The following is a 15,009-nucleotide window of genomic DNA, read 5'->3' as shown; positions in this document are numbered from 1 at the left end:
GATGGGAGGATCCTTGACATACTTATTTTTAGGGAATTCCACAAGATCATCTTTTCTGTCAAAATATACCCAATCTAAGATATTAGACTCCATGTGTTCATCACTAAGTGAACCCCAATGTTCAAATGTTCTTTTATTAACATGCATAGTATCCTTATTTGTAGAAGGTGGTATTTGCGAAGGTTTTTCAAAGGATCAAGGGGAGAGTGGTAGTTGTCCAACACATAAGGCATTTTCAAAATTATAATCTCCCACTCCTTGGTCAAAAAAAGTAACCTTCTTCACTATAGTATTGACCTTAATATCTTTGACCTTCTCTTTTCCTTTACGGGAACTAGAATAAATAATGGATAACTCTGGTATTATTGTGGAAAGTGATTCTATTATTGTGAGAGATCTAGGTATAACCTTAGCAAACTCACTGACTGGACAAAAAAAATTTGGGGCACTTTTCGATCTCTTACAAAAAGAAAAAGGAAAAGAATTGCCTAGAATTGTGACCTCTCTTCCTTGGTGGGGAAATTTTAAGCACTGATGATATGTAGATGGGACCACTTTTAGTGTATATATCCAATGTCAACCAAGAAATATGTTATATGGCAAGTCCAAATCTAGGACATGGCACTCAATATTTATTACAGCTAGCCCAACCTTTAGTAGTAGCATGATAACTCCTTTTGATTCTCTTTCGCTTTCATCATATGCTTTAATTATTATCCTTTTATTGATATCTAGGAGATCCTTTGGAAGCCCCAAGAAATGGATCATCTTCAATGTACAAAGGTTCAAACTAGATCCATTATCTATAAGGACTCATTTTATTTTATGTCACTATATAAGGACTTCAATGTGGAGCAACAAATTGTGGTGTTGATTAGAACCTTGAAAATCTTTGCCTATAAAGGCAAGGTGTTGTTGTGTGGAAAGATTTCCAATCATGGTAGTGAATTGGAATGCATTAATGTTTTTAGGAACATAAGACTCTAAAAGAGTAGTCTCCAAAATTTCCTTGTGGATAGGTGAGGTGGTGAGAAGCTCTAGAATGGATATTTGTGCAGGAATCTTCCCTAACTAAGAAACGACATCATAGTGAGAAGAGGGTCTTTGTGAAGTGGATGGTGCAAAAGGCACATGTGGAATTGATGGATTAGTGGGATTAGGAGTGGCAGCTTGCAAAGTAATTCTTCCCCACTGAGTGGTTGAACCACAATCAGCCACTTGTAAGACAAAGGTATTTACATGAGTGTCCACTTCTTCAATGTGACCACACATGGAGTCAAAACCACATATATCATTTATTTCTATTTACCACACAACGAGTCAAAACCTAATATGTGGATAGTAGAATAGTCATAGTGTAGCATGTTAGACATGGAAGCTCGGTTGACATTGTTCATATTGTTGTTTCCATTGTTGTTATTGTCATTGTGGTCAAGGAATGACTTTTGAATTATCTTTAGTTTAGTATTTTTTAGAGGGTGGTCCTCCTTCAACCTCAATTTCTCCATCATTGACAAGATTTTGAATGAAGACTTTAAGTTTGATACACTTGTTTGTGTCATGTCCTTTGATGCGGTGGTATTTACAATATTTATTTTCCCTATACCATTTTAATTTGGTTTGATTTTCATCAAAGGGTTGTGTGTTGGGAAATATCATTAAATGGTGATCCACTAATTTCTAAAATATGGTATCCAAGGGTTCACAAAAGATAATTAAATTGTGATTGATTCTAAGATTTTTTGTTGTTATGATTGTTGTTTACATTTTGATTATGATTGCCATGGTTTGAATTGGTATTGTTTTGGTTACGATAGTTATTGTTGTTGTTGTTGTTTCCACCTTGAAGGTTTTATACACTTTTGATATCGTTGACACCATCATGGGTAACACCTTTTTTTTTTGGACAAAAATTTGGGTTCTCTATTGTTGTTTGTGTCAATGTTTGAGGATGAAGAGCTATAATGTTTAATGGAACCCTTATCTAAGATTCTATTTTCAATTTTCTTTCCTTTCTTGACTAATGTGGCAAAGTCTTCAGGACTATCCATCTTCATTTGGAAAGACATCTCTAGGATCAAATTCTTGATAAATATGTCTACTAGGTGGGAATCTTCAATTTTTTATGGAATGCAATTAGCAAGATGTCACCACCATTGTAGAAAATTCACAAATGTTCCACTATTTCTTTGTTTTGTGTTGCAAAAATCGCTCAATGAGGCATGATGTTCAATGTTGTAAGAATATTGTGCTACAAATTTTCCCATCAAATCATTGAAGGAAGGGATGGACCTTCTAGGCAAGTTCATCAACCATTCAAGTGTGGGGCCTCCAAGGCTTCTTGTGAAGAGCCTCTTAAGATAATCCTCATTGTAGGCCACTTCTTGACATAAGACAAAAAATTATTTGAGATGTGTGATAGGACATGTTTCTCCAGTGTATTTGTCAAATTTAGGGATCTCAAAGTTTGGTGGAAATTGTATCATGTTGATGGATCTGTCAAATGGAAAGGGACAAATTTCCTCAAAAGAGAAGTCTTTCACCCCTCTGTTGTTCATATTATGGACCAAATTTTGAAGTTCATGCAACTGTTGGGCTAGATCTTGGTTTGGTTGCATCTGTGATGGCTGGGAATTAATGAACCCACCTCCAAAGTTGTATGGATTCCCAAACATATTATGATGTGCTGGAGGTGGTGGTGTGCCACTTTGGCCAATGTATTGATATGTGTTCATTGGAATTGGCATAGATATTTTCATCATAATTATTGGCATTTGTAAATAAAAGGAATATATTAGTTGTGTCAAGATTTTCATCTATTGTATAGGTACTTTGCCAATGTTTAAGCATCCTATAATTGGACCAGTCAAAGTGGACTATAAAATACTAGCATGTGTAGTAGTTTTAAGCATAGCACCAATGATTTGTTGAATATGTTTTGCACTTAATTGGAATGTGGGTTGTGTTGAAGCACTTGATGTAAGTATGGGACTAGTTCTCACCACAGGTTATTTTACCTTGTTAGATGTTTGGGCTATGTTTAAATTTGGCAACATGGGAGTGCAATCCTTGGTAATTTGTCTAAAAAAAGTGCTCTCATCAAAACTCGTAGGGACATTAACACCATCTTTAACCAAGTTTAGGAAGATCTTTGTCTTATTTTCCCTAATAGAATTTATCTTCGTCTTGTTTTCACTAATAGACTTTTCCAACATTTCCAAGTTGTATGGATCTACAAGAAATATTTGGACATCACTAGGGATATTATTATTGACAATGGGATCTTCATCTTGGTACACTTCTTCATTATCATGTGACTCACTCCCATGAGTGGTGTTTCAAAAATGATTCTTTGGTTCTTGTGTGGATGTTGAGCTAGGCATACCAAATTTCATATTAGGGGGAAATGTGTTCCACAATGAGGTTGATCATGGAGGAAAAGGATTCTCCATCTCTTGTTGTCTTAGTGATTCCAATAAACGTGACATAGGATTAAATGTTAGTCTACTGGATTGTGTTTGTACCATACGATTGTGACCAAACCAATGGGTGGAAGATTGTGGAAGAAAGAGAAAATATGAGAGAGAAACTAAACCTTATATGATAAAAGGGCCAACAACATAAATGTAAACAAAGACCTTGTTGATTTGGAAAACCAAGTGTGATATAGGATAAGAGTATCTTTCTCCTTGCAAAGATGGACAAGTGATCTTACTGAAAGATAGGACACCAAATAGACTACTCACTATTTGCAGATGAACTTGTGATCCCAAATGAGTGAGTGTAACTATGATAAATGTTTTCTTGTGGATAAAGGTCTAGTGTTGTAATCTCAAAATTTTTGTAACTAAGATGTTCTTAGGCCAAAAGATTAAGGTCCAAATGATCAAAGCTCTCTAGAGGAAATTTTGCAAATGGAAGACTAGAAATTTTGAAAATGAATTAATTTGGAAAATAAGGGTGATATGATCACTATGTGATTAACTCAATCTTCTCTCACTAAAAAAAAAAATCTTGGGTTCACTCCAGGGAAACCAGACCAATTTTGAAGTTTACCATTGTATAAGATTTTATCATAACAGTCTTCTTCAGCTTCTTCCTTCTTGATGTCTTTGATAGCATATTAGAATTTTTTATCACTGTGTGCTAGGCTTTTCCTTTCCTTTTAGGAAAATGGTTTAGATAATTTCATCTTCTTAGATTTAACTTTGTTGGTCATGGTAGGAACAAAACAAACCCAATTACAAGACCAACTAGAAGATCAAATGCTATACCAAGAGTAAGAACTCATTAAAATAATTGTACGTCAAGAGGAACCATCTACAACCATTTTACTCACTAAATTTTTAGCTCATCATTTCACTCATTTTTGGACTTCTTTGATGTTTGGTATTAGTTTTGGATGTTTAAACACTCAAGCATGCTGAACGCATCAACAATACTAATAAGGTTGCCACTAGGATGTACAAAGATTATCTAGAAGGCATCCTCAATATATGTAAGGTACGTGAGGCCCAAATCTATAGATGAAATAAAATAGTGCCACATAGGCAGGAGGAGACAATAACCCAAATCTACACCTTCACTTCCCAAAGGTATATAGTTCTTTGGGGCTTAGCCAAGAGTGACAAAATTTTGCATCCAAGAGAGGTGTCTCTCAATTCACCTTCTAATATTTATAGTCCACCAAAAAACTAGAGTTGAGGTTGTCCCAAGGGGTGATGAAATCACCAAGCAAGCCCACTAAAAATAAAAACAAGACCACTTATTCCTTGTACACTCAAGATCACCCGAGGGCATGAGAGGAGAGAATATGTAAGTGGACTCAAGGTTTAAAAGACACTTATTCTTTCCCAAATAAAGCTTTAAATTTTCTATCTACTCTTGAAGACATTGGTGTTGAAGCATGCATTGTTCTTTCCAATTTGATAGTGTCATCAACATAATAAAGAGCAAGGATTCGTCAACAAAAAGTAAATTGATCCCCTTCAACATAAGCAAATTACTGGAAATGAACAAATTCCCTTCAATCATTCAAGATTGAGTGTATTCATTTTAAGCACCAAATCAAAATGTTTCATAGCAAGCTTCTTTGTTCCATAGTCATTTAAAATTGTATGAGAGTGTTTTAAACCCAAAATCAAAATGTGTAATCACATTCTTCTTTGACCTTAGCTATTCAAGAGTGTATTCCAATGAAAAGCATGTCAATTTCCTTATGGAACTCAAGATTATATTTTGGTTACTCTAACATGCATTCTAATGAAAATCCTATTCATTTATTAAGGTATTCAAGAGTGTGTTTGAACATCATTCATTCGAATGAAATATGTCTAAGTTTCCTTAAATCATTCAAGAGTGTATGTGTAATTTGGCCTTAATGCATTCAAGAGTTTGTTTGACCTTTTTTATATTAGTTGCAACATGCATTCAAGGACAAATGATTAATTCATGCAAGTTCATTTACCATTTTCAATCTCCCAAGTGATTAAAATCACTAAAAATACTCCAAAGTTTGTTTCCTACAATAAAAACCAAATTAGAAATCCTTGTATATCAATTGAACAATGAGTTAGGCATTAAATAATAATAAGTCAATCTGTTAATATTTGGAGACTATAGACACTAGGCACATATGACAGAATAGCACAAATGAGCAAACTAGCAGGGGATAGAGTACTAGAAATATTGACTAACGCAGATGACAGTGTGTTGCACTATAAATTTAAACACATTAAGAAAATGAACCTATTTAATTAAATAAATTAAATTAAATAACTAGAAGAATATGAAAAATATAATTAATTAATTAATTAATAATTATAATGTCAAAGGAAATATTAAATGAATTAATATAAGTTTGGGATGATTTTAAGCATCTACAGGAGTCCAAATAGAACACCTAGATATCAATCTAAAAGAACCAAGATTTTCATGATTCATAGGATTGTCCCTAGAACAAGGCTCAATCCTCAAGAATTTGGGGTTAGAATTCCTCAATACCTTTCCATTAAATAGTGACTGAAAGAAAGCTTAGGATTATCTCCAAAATATAGCTTAATCCTCCAGAGTGCAGATAGAACATCTAGATATTGGTCCAGAAAAGATATAGCAAGATCTATCATGAGTCATAATATTATCACTAGAATAAGGCTTAACCCTCAGGAGCCCAGACAGAATGCCCAGATACATGTCTATCAAGCTATGAATCAAACTAAGTTTGATTAATTGATCGATAAATGAGATAGATAGCATATGGTGCAAATAGAGGGAACAAAAATTCCCATAGCAATGAGGAAATTAAGTTCATATCATATATGAAGCAAGTTTTTATTGATGCAATGATGTAATCAGCATGCCCCCTTGGGAGAGAAATTGAAAGATGACACAATAGAACAATGAAGTAAAGAAGTAGATTTGAAGATGTTGATGTGATCAGAGATTCAAAAGAATATAGAAAACATTAGAAGAGCATGTAGAAAATTTGAAGTCGATTCAAAGTGATTTCGACATCTGTTTGACCAAGTTTGACCTTGGTTGACTAGAGTTGACTTTTGATGAAAATTTTGGAAACTTTGAGAAAATATTGATATGATGAGATTTTGAGATGAATATAGCGTCAGAAATATGGATTGTACAATTGTTCAATTGTATTGGTCCCAAAATTTTAATATGTGAGTTTGAGTTGTTTAGGAGTGTCTAATTTTGATTTTGATTTCAAAAATGAATTAAGAGTGGTCAAATTAGATAGGAGGTGATTAATCGATCACTTTTGTTGTAGAGATAGAAATGTGATACATATGAGAGGTCTTTTGTCTCTCAAGCTGATGAATGCAATCCAATAAGTAACCAAAATTATACAATAATGCAAGTCTAATATGAAGTGTAGTCATATGCTAGATGCAATCTCTAGGACTTGGTCACTAAACCATAAGATATAGTTTTCATCACTAAGCATTTTTATTAAGACCACTAGATTTCATACAAACGTCACTAACTTTGCAATCATGAGAATATAAATATGACATTAGTCATATATTTATCAGGATGAGATGTAAGCATTAAGGCACAAGTAGCCAAAATGACCATAACATCTTTTGAACACACACTTAAACATCATCATTATTTGTCAGATACATCCAAGAATGAACATGAGATTGTTCATCTTTAATGTCTGAACAAGGTGACTTGTTGCCTTCTATCTAGCTGGGATTTGAATGTGCTCTTAGAATTGAGAGTTCAATAACCATAGCTCAATCTAAGAGTGAAGGGTTTTAATGCATGTAATGCAAGATTAAGCTAAGAAAGTAAATAAAATTAAGCTATATGAATGCATATTTAAGCTATAAAAGTAAAGAAGATTAGGTTATATGAATGCAAGTTAATCTAATAAAGTAAATGAAAGATTAATCTAAACTTGATTGCAAATTAATCTAAATGAGAGTGCTCAAAGAAAAAATGCAATAAAAAGATTGTGAATGAAAAAATGTTGAGTACTCAAACTAACCTAGTTTTATTTACTCACAATTTGCATCCTTCTAAAATGAGAGGCAGAAGGTTCCTTTTATAGAATCCCAAAACCAATCAACAGTCAAGAATAAAGAAAATGAATAGTGGAGATTTGAAGAATATTCAGTCATAATGTTAGGTTTCCTTGATTACAGGAGTTAACTGATTGCTTTTGAGATGAATGGGGATTTAACTAGTTTATTTATTTTTCTAATATGATTTAACTGAATATTTCCATTTTTTGAACTCAAGATGAGATCTTTGGAATATATTTGAGGATTTTATTAAATATTATCTCAGATTTGACGATTTTCTCAATTAATGAATTATTTAACTTTAATAATTTAAATGAGGAGATATTGATGTAGAGCATCTTCCAAATCAACCAATTAGTGGGGTAAATGTTGATCCCTTCAAAATCCATTAAATAAATTTCATTCTTAGACATCACATGAGGCAAACAAAATTCTTTCCAACACTAGTTTACAATACTTCACCATTCACATGGTCTGATTTCTATAGCCGAGTAAACTATTCATAACTTTCAATCCTGACTATTTTTTTCCAAACCCTTTAATATAATATTTTAAAAATATGAATAATATAACATATCCAAATCTGAGTCAAAAATAATAATTCTATTACAAGTTATAGTCTCTACATGTAGACCCATTTTCTATGTCATAAATCAGAAGTTAAACCAGTAACCCTGCCTATGGAATCCAATAACTTCCTCAAAATGACTCCAAATGAAACCAAAAAAATTTCCACTCAACCTTATATGAGTAAAAAAATTTAATATATAATCCTTTAATTCTTAACATGAATAAATCATTCTACAAGCACAAATCATTGTCTGCAACATGAATAGAAATCCTTAAAAACTAGTCTTTACTCAATTACACATAACTTACACAAATCTAAATGAAAACAACTCAAACCAATTGGAAAAAAAATATAGTTCACATATATTTCCAATTCATATAAATATATTTCATTTTTCATTCAAATGTTTTTGTACCAGACATTGAGATATGACTGTAGTTGGGCATCCTCAAATCTGCAAATAACCACTTTTACCAAAACTTGCATAATTTATTCAAAACTAAATGAAATTGCTCCAAACCAAAAAGAGAAAGAATATTATTCATATTATTATTCAAATGTAAAAAATATATATGGTTTCCAAGCTGTAAATTTCCGTACAAGACCTGGAACCAACACAAAAATAATTAACACCAATCAAAATGACAAGTTCTTAAGAAACCAATTGATTCAAAATGATATCTTCTTCTACTACTTCATTCCTTTTTGTTTGGAATGAAAACTAAAATTATTTCATATGATAATTTATGGTTTACAACTTCCAAACCAACATTTGAACCAACTCTTTACATTCTCTTAACCCTTTTTGCACTTTTTGCAATATTACAACTTATCATTTTACACTTTCTTGACAACTTTACATTTATTGCCTTTAGGCATTAAAATTGATTCCATTACATGGAATATAACATAAAAACATATGGAATTACATTAAATAATTAAAATATTTCTTGGTATCATCTCCAATAGCTTTATGACTAAGTGCTCGTGCACCATACCCCCGAGCTAGAAAAAAAATTACACGTCCCATGGAAATGGACTAGTGAGAATTTGTAAACAAATATGTTGCCTCTTTGTCTTTGTCAATGGATTGATGCCTCCTCTTTCTATATCTCATTCAACCATGACTCCTACCCATGTATTTATGTTGGTCTCCTTCAATGGTGCTTTAGCTATTGCACAATCCACTCATCCATGTTGCATATGTCCCTCGCCTGGGAGTTCCATCATGCCTCTCTCCCCAAGACTATTGGTAACACACAAAAGACCAATCGCTGGCCCTAAATAATTTCTCATGAACCTCTTGGTATAAATTATTTTCCAACCACTATAGCTGAGTGAATTAGCACCAATCTTCAACCAAAACTTCATACAATGAATCTGAAATAAACCCAACATAGGGTTAGGTTCTGGTGTGAATCCTCACACTCTCAAGAGCTTCTAGCTCTGATACCACTTTGATGTAGATAATCTTAAAAATCAACCAATTAGTAGGATACATTTTGATCCCTTCAAAATCCATCAAATAAATTTCATTCCTAGACATCTCATGAGGCAAATAAAAACTCTTTCCAACACTAATTTACAATACTTCACCATTCACATGCTCTGATTTCTATAGCTAAGTAGACTACTCATAACTTTCAATCCTGAGTGTTTCTTTCCGAACCCTTTTATATAATAGTTATAAATTAGGAATAATATAACATATCCAAATCTGAATCAAAAATAATCAATTTATTATAAGTTATAGTCTCTGCATGTAGACCCATTTTCTCTGTCATAAATTAGAAGTAAAACCAGTAACCTTGCCTATGGAATCCAATAACTTCCTCAAAATGACTCCAAATGAAACAAAAAAAAAAGTATAGTCAACCTTATATGAGTATAATTTATTAATATATAATCCATAAATTCTTACCATTCATAAATAATTCTACAAGTACAAATCATTTTCTACAACTTCAACAGAGATCCTTAAAAATTGGTCTTTACTCAATTACACATAACTTACACAAATTTGAATGAAAACAACTCAAACCAATTGGAAATGAAATATAGTTCACATATATTTCAAATTAATATAAATATAGTTCCTTTTTCATAAAAAATTATTTTTACCAAACATTGATATCTGACTATAGTTGGGCATCCTCAAATCTGCAAATAACCACTTTTACCAAAACTTGCATAATTTCTTCAAAACTGAATGAAATTCCTCCAAACCAAAAAGATAAAGAATATTATTAATCATATTATTCAATGTATAGAATATAAATGGGTTCCAAGCTATAAATGGTCATACAAGATCTGGAACCAACACAAAAACAATTAACACCAATCATAATGACAAGTTCTTAAGAAACCAATTGATTCAAAATGGCATCTTCTTCTTCTCCTTCATTCCTTTGTGTTTGGAATGACCAATAAAATGATTTTATATTTTAATTGGTGGTTTAAAACTTCCATACCAACTTTTGAACCAACTCTTTACATTCTCTTAACCCTTTTTGCACTTTTTGCAATAGTTTTGCACTTTTTACAATATGACAACTTATCATTTTGCACTTTCTTTACAACTTTACATTTATTACCTTTAGGCATTACAATTGATTCTATTAGATGGAATACCACATAAAAAAATATGTAATTACATTAACTAATTAAAATATTTCTTGGGATCATCTTCAATATCTTTATGACTAAATGCTCCTGCACCATACTCTCGAGCTTGAAAAAAAATTCCATGTCCCATGGAAATGCTCTGATGAGAATTTGTAAACAAATCTGTTGCCTCTTTTTCTTCAACAATGGATTGATTCCTTCTCTTTTTGTATCTCATTCAACCATGACTCCTATCCATGGAGTTATATTGGTCACCTTCAATGGTGCTTTAGCTATTGTGCAATCCACTCATCCATGCTTCATTTTTCCCTCACCTGGAAGTTCCATCATGCCTCTCTCCCCAAGACTATTGGTAACACACAATAGACCAATCACTAGTCCTGGATCATTTCTCATGACCCTCTTGATAGAAATTATTTTCTACCCACTATAGCTGAGTGGACTGGCACTAATCTACAACCAAAACTTTATAAAATAAATCTGAAATAAACCCAACATAGGGTTAGGTCTTGGTGTGAATCCTCACACTCTCAAGAGCTTCTAGCTCTGCTCCAACTTTGATGCAGAGCATCTTAAAAATCAACCAATTATTGGGATACATGTTTATCCCTTCAAAATCCATGGAATAAATTGTATTCTTAGACATCTCATGAGGCAAAACAAAACTCTTTCCAATACTAGTTTACAATACTTCACCATTCACGAAGTTTGATATCTATAGCCAAGTAAACTACTCATAACTTTTAATCCTGACTATTTCTTGGATAAAAAATTTATATAATAGTTAAAAATTAGAAATAATATAACATATCCAAAGCTGAGTCAAAAATAATAAATTTATTACTGTTAGAAAGGTTAATCTTTCCTTGGATATATTTTAATTGGGATATTCCAAGGGTCCCTACATGTAGTTTGTCCACTTGTACACATGTGGAGGACATGTCATTGTTTTTCCTTTATTCCACATGTAAGGACAACTCTTGTTTATTTTTTTATTTAGTTTATCCTCCTTCAGAGGATTGTGACACTTTGCACACACCTATTATGAATGTGGCATTCATAGAAATGGGAGTTACAAATGCAACTCCTCTCTCATCTCTATATAAGAGATGCTCATCCTTCTTTCTTCACAACTACACACCACTCTAAGCACTTGATGTTATTGTATTGAGCTACCTTTGCTCCAACACTCTCTCTCTCTCTTCTTTAGGCATTTTCCTTCATTCATAATAACTCACAAGGGGTTTTCTTTGTTTTCCCCTTATAAATCCTTGTCTCCATTGTTGAACCATCTTGGTGTATGCTCTTGGAGTTGCTTATCTTATGGTAACATTGTTTCACACTTAACTTACTTGGATTTTTTCTTGTTCCTTGCTCAACATTATTCATTTCTTACAATTACAAGTTATAGTCTCTACATGTAGACCTATTTTCTGTTTCATAAATCAAAAGTAAAACAAGTAACCTTGCCTATGGAATCAAATAACTTCCTCAAAATGATTCCAAATGAAACCAAAACAATTTCCACTCAACATTATATGAGTCTAATTTTTTAATATACAATCAATTAATTCTTACAATGCATAAAACATTCAACAAGCACAAATAATTGTCTGCAACTTCAATAGAGATCCTTAAAAACTAGTCTTTATTCAATTACACATAACTTACACAAATCTATATGAAAACAACTCAAACAAATTTATAAAAAAATATAGTTCACATATATTTCTAATAAATATAAATAGAGTTTCTTTTTCATCCAAATGTATCTATACCAAACATTGAAATCCGACTATAGTTGGGCATCCTCAAATCTGCAAGTAACCACTTTATCCAAAACTTGCATAATTTCTTCAAAACTAAATGAAATTGCTCCAAAACAAAAAGAGAAAGCATATTATTCATACTATTATTAAAATTTATAGAATATACATGGGTTCCAAGCTGTAAATGGTTGTACAAGACCTGGAACCAACACAAAAATAATTAACACCAATCAAAATGACAAGTTCTTAAGAAACCAATTGATTCAAAATTATATCTTTTGCTTCTCCTTCATTCCTTTCTATTTGTAATGACCAATACAATGATTTTATAGGATAATTGGTGGTTTACAACTTTTGAACCAACTTTTTTACATTCTCTTAACCCTTTTTGTAGTTTTTACAATAGTTTTGCACTTTTTGCAATATTACACCTTATCATTTTGCACTTTCTTGACAACTTTAAATTTATTGCCTTTAGACATTATAATTGATTCCATTACATGGAATATCACATAAAAACATATGGAATTACATTAAATAATTAAAATATTTCTTGGGATTATCTCCAATATCTTTATGACTAAGTGCTCCTGCACCAAATATTATTTAATTAAATGTATTTGATTCCTTTTCATGTGGTATTTAGCTAAAAGGGGAGATTTAATTTAATTTATTGAAATGCACAAGGACTTTTAATTCAATTAATTCAATTAAAAGGGTTTATTTGGCTAAGGGTAAAAGCACAAACCCATGTCACCATTTGGGATATCTTGGAGGGTTACAACCAAAATGGTTATGGCCAAAAGTGTTACGGCCGAAAGTGTTAGGGTCAAACCCATGTGGTGCCAAGTGGTGTAGATGTTGTGCAAAGGTGGAAAAATGGTTGCAGTTGAAATGATTTCGACCATAACACTTTCAGCTGAAATAGTTATTTGAAAATTAATAAATAATGGTGTTTCTCTTATATAACGGCATGTAAGTGAGTATAAAAAGTCACCATGGCTTTCAGATGAAACCTTTATGACCGAAACTATATATGTAGCATCCTATGTGGCAACCACACAAGCAAAAAATAGAGTTTTTTAAAATTTCTCACTTCTAAGGCTAATTTCTCCATAAAAATGAAGTTTATTCAAAAAATAAAAATATCCTTTTGTAGATCATGGAGTCAATATTATGGTCATATAAATTTTATAGTGTTTTGAGTAGTTATAACATGTTGTACTTTTAAAATATTACATGTAGTTTAAGATTCAAGAAAATTTCACTTTTAAAAAGGAAAAAAAATAGTAAATTGTGTTCAAAAAATAAAAAAATTTTATGTACCTTTAGAGGAGAGAGTCCTCTTCAAGAATATGTAACTTATTTTCAAAAATATGTAGACTTGATATGAAAAGCTTGGCGGGAAAAAAAAACTATCAATTTTTTATAGGCTCAACTTTGAACACTTATAACTTAAAACATATGCATCAAATATCAAATTTTCTTTTTTCATCCACTAGATATACATGTAAACTATAACATATTACAAAATTAGAGATCTTCCATATCTCCAATGGTTAGCCCTATTAGGGTCTTCTCCTAATTAGGATCTCCAAGATCCTCTCTATCAATTTCTCCTCCAAGGTGTAGTTGATCTTTAGAAGATTCCAAGGTTACAAGGTTTAACTAGTCCAACTAGTTCCCCAAATACCTAGCCTTCTTCCCTAGTCTTTTCTCCTAGAATGCCAAAACACTGCTTAGGATCTTTCCTCACATTCACTTAGCTTCTTGGTATTCTTTTCTAGTCCATTAAAGACCATTATGAACCCTTTCTCATACTTCTAGACTCATTACCAATCCAATTGGTCTCAAATCCTTTAGGAGTCCTAGTTGCCTAGCTACTATTAAGCCTGGTTTCACTATTTTGGGCTATAACTCCCAAAAACACCAAATGAACCCACAAAAGACCTTAAAATTCTTCAAGATACTTGTGACTACTATCATATTCCAAAATCTTGACTTCTTGTTGTACCCATAACCTTATTTTCCACCAAGCCCTAGCTTTAAGCCAATTAATTAGGCCTTTGGACCAGTGAGCATGAACAATTGCTAAACTATTCCCCACCCTTTATTTAAACTCCTTCTACCTCTATGACTTGTTAGAGAATCATCTAGGGCACTTGGAAATGTCCTTTAGTTCTTTACACAAAGTTATGGATGCACATGCCAAAGCATTGTTATCCATGTCCTAGCTCACCTGTGTTCAATAGTCAGCCATAGGGCTTCCATTTGAACCAAGGAACTCATTGCAAAAAAAAAAAGATGTAAAAAAATACAATTTTTATAGACCCTAACCCTACTTCCCCCATTATTTCAGCCAATTCCACTAGTGGATTCTTAGGTTAGAGCCATTTATACCAATACAACACTATCAAGGTGACTACGGACTAGCAACCTTCAAAATTCCCTAACTTTGTACACCTAGAACATCAAACATAGCTATCTACTGAAAATGAAA

This window comes from Cupressus sempervirens, chromosome 4 (assembly GCF_028749045.1).
Source record: "Cupressus sempervirens isolate cs-2001-9-10 chromosome 4, ASM2874904v1, whole genome shotgun sequence".
Taxonomy (NCBI): domain Eukaryota; kingdom Viridiplantae; phylum Streptophyta; class Pinopsida; order Cupressales; family Cupressaceae; genus Cupressus; species Cupressus sempervirens.
The sequence above is the reverse complement of the archived record's forward strand: the minus strand, read 5'-3'. Positions refer to the sequence as shown.